The sequence below is a fragment of the Nannospalax galili genome, unplaced genomic scaffold (genome assembly GCF_000622305.1).
Source record: "Nannospalax galili isolate Female #2095 unplaced genomic scaffold, S.galili_v1.0 scaffold1259, whole genome shotgun sequence".
Lineage (NCBI taxonomy): Eukaryota > Metazoa > Chordata > Mammalia > Rodentia > Spalacidae > Nannospalax > Nannospalax galili.
Window position 1 is genome coordinate 1,270,775 of NW_008343968.1, and position 3,452 is coordinate 1,274,226.

The window sequence follows — 3,452 nt, forward strand, 5'->3', positions numbered from 1 at the left end:
TTTATATTTGTTGCTACAAAACACAATAGATTTAAAAATGTATTTTTATGATATAATTTTGTTGGCTAAGACTATCTTGATCACTCACATATCCAGAACCTGATATACTAGGAAAAACTGATAAGCATTGTTGAGTAAAGACATGAATTAATCAATAATCTTGGAATGCCAATCCATAATGCCAAGGCGGTACCATTTTTTTAAATCAAACCTGTGCAGTTTCTTTACTGAGACTAAAATAAACAAGAAACCTAAGTAGTCACTTTCACAGACATGATCTGTACTAGAAAGCTTTATGTGATGCCTTCTAGACCACAGGCTGGATAGGCCTATGAAGAAGCCACTTCATCTTGTAGTAAGTGAAACACTCTAGAGAGCCCAATTCCTGGTTCACAACTATCTGGTAGGGCTGGTGGAAAATCAGGAAGGGACATACTTTCCCAAGTCCAGAAGTTGGGCCACCAGGGTGAGGGCAGCCTGTCCTCTGGCTAAAACATCCAGTGGCCACATGACAGCACTACCAACAAGCTGAGATGAGTACTGAGAGGGGCAAGCACAGTACTAAGGCTGACTGGAAAGGGGGTGCTTAGCTACTCAAGATGGGACAGTCACAAGAGAAGTTAATGGCATATAAGATGAAACCATTCCTGACCTCTCCCCCAAGCTCCTCAAAGCATTTCGTGTAACCTGATTGTAAACAGACCTTGACCATTGCAGTGCTGTGTGTCTGCCACAGCTGGGAAGGACTCCCAGCTCCTCCATGTGCCCACCTGATTTTCTACTTTATGTACAATACATTCACCCCCAAAAAAAAGGGCAACATGTAAACTGGTCCCAGCTCCAAAACATTAATACTACAAGTAGTCCCTTCCCCAAATATATACCTGAGATTAGCCGCTCATGAAAGTTTAACAGCACCACTCCAGCCTTGCATGTACCCCCCACCAAAGTTTATAGTCATTTACCCCGAACAGGAGTCTTGGGATCTGAAGAAGGCAATAGGAACTCAAGGTACACTTGTTTTAACTGTCAGCTGTGCAGGTGACTCCTGCCATAGACCTCCCACAGGCTGCAGGCCAGTCATCTGCAGAGTGTGCATCTAAGGCCAGGGACAGTTCCAGCTCCTGGTGCTTGATTCACAGCAAGAGGTGAAGTAGGGTGTCAGGGACAGAGGTGGACAAGGATCACCCCCCCCCCACAAGTCCTCATGCTCTGTCTGAACACGCAGCTTTCCATTTCCTTGGGGGTTATTTTCTCCTTGGACTAGCTCTGATTCAGAGGAAATGTTGGGGGCTTATGTGGGAGCAGCTCTTCTGGTGATGCTGCAGGTGCTGGGGTCTTTGGGAACAAGGACTGTGACTGGACTGGATGCATGTGCATTCCTGACAGTCTGTACATCTCTTGGAAAGGGCCTCTTATTCAGCTTCTGGTGCCAATTGCTCTATCATTACAACTTGAAAGTGACCTAGACCCTCTTCCTGACCAGGCTAGATGGTCCCCTCTGCAGAGAGGCCATTGGGCTGGGAGGCCGCTGGATGGGGAGGTGGGTGGGAAGCCATAGGGGATGAGTATGCCCTGGGCTGAAAATGACTGGCTGGCCTCTGAGGAGTATAAGGAGGCCCTGTTTGCAGTGTCACACTGTGGCGTGGGAAAGCAGGAGAACCAAAACCCATTCCTGAACTCAGAGGTGGAGGAGTTCCATGAAGATAGTTGCTGGCCGACAGCAAACTCTGCTGCTTGGCAGCTGCATTATGGTTGTCCAGATCTAGAAATTATTTGGAACTCTCTTTCCTTTCTGTAGATTCATCCAGCTTTTCTATTTTAGGACCCAGATTCTGTCCATCAGTTGGGACAACTTTTGCAGACACTGCATCCATTTAAGTTGGGGATGTTAAGGCAGCATGTGGTGTCTCACAACCTTGCGTATTAGCTATGACATTCTTATCTGGGAAGAGGGGCCATGGAGTTGGAGGGTGATTCCCTGGGGGTAAGAGGGTGGTTGGTAGGGATATCTCACTCCCTGTTGGGGGCAGTAGCAGGGAAAGACTCCAGGATGAGCACTGTTAGCCTGGAAGGCCCTAGGGGAGAAGGGCTGAGGATGTGATCCTGGGGACTTTCCTTCTATCATGGGGGCCAAGCCTTGCAGGCCTGGATTCATGTGGTAATGTGTACCTGAATTAGAGTATTCTAGGCCAGGCATGTACAAGGCAGAAAATTGGTTCACAGTGCTGGCCATTAAAACTGAGGTCTGTGCCAGGAGGTGTAGCTGCATTCTGTCCTATACAGGGTATGGTCTCCTGCAATGTTTTACCTCTGGGACAGAGTGATTTTTCTGAACCACTGCCACCAAGGCCTTTCCCTCTGACTTACAAGGAGATACTTTGCAAACAACTTCATTTTCAGGGAGAATTCCTCTGTCTGCCAGCACAGAGAGGTCTGTCATACAGCCTTGCACGGGTGGGCTGATATAGCTGCTGTCCAAAGGCCAGGTGTTCTTGCTCTTTGATGTTTTATAATTGTCTGCAGTTTCTGAAGCGTTGTTTTTGAGTTCTGGGCCCTCCATTTCCCTTTTTTTGTGGTGAGCTCTGCTTGGTGCATGCAGTCAGCTGGCAGGGGTGGTGTTGGTTGAGGTAGTTGTTTGAGGTATATGACCTCTGAAGCACAAACGTTTGTTCTTTTCTGTTCAAGTCCAAGCAAAGGCTCTGCTGGGTCATTTGCACACTCTTGTGTTTCACTGATACCCTGTGTCCTCCCAGTGTTGCCCAAAGCAGGCTTAGGGGCTGACACACTGACTAATGCCGAATGAGGTACCTGTGGAAAGGGACCAGGTAACTGTGTGGAAGTGGGCTGGAGGGCGTGATAAGGCACACCTGGGGGGCAGATGCAGGAGGAAAGCTGCTGCGTGGTAATCATCTCAGGACTGCCCATCATGGAATCCCCTCCTTGCACCCCCATAAGGACTGGGAGGGTCCCCCAAATAGAGGACTTAGTGCTGGAGGTGGCTGCAATTGATGTCCAGCAGACTTACAGGGTGGCTGCATATACCCTGAGGAAGGAACTCCATTAGGTAGGAAGTTTGACTGTTTAGTCCATTAGTTTGGGGGGATAGGTGGTCTCATCACTTGGGTATCCATTTTACTGCCACTTTCACTGTTCTGAGTATCTGCTAAGGTATGAAATTTGGATGATATTCTTTTCTGTAGCTTTATCATGCTTTCAACCTATGCATCAGCATCTTCTATGTCCCATGATCTTCTGGATCCATATGCGGCAAAGGCTAATCTTGTAGTTATTCCTTCTTAAGAATAGCAGCTGTGGATTCACAGTGTGACCATAAAACAAAATCTAATAAAAGAAACATTAACAGAAACCTTACTTGTACATGTCATACTGAACATATGTCCAAATCAGCATGATTAAATTATTCATACTGAATTCATGATATCTAACCT

The 3,452-nt window shown here is 47.0% G+C and overlaps 1 pseudogene; it reads right to left on the reverse strand.

The window, feature by feature from the left end:
- Positions 1-1,263: 1,263 nt before the first annotated feature.
- Positions 1,264-3,212, reverse strand: LOC103739776 (annotated as a pseudogene).
- Positions 3,213-3,452: the final 240 nt, after the last annotated feature.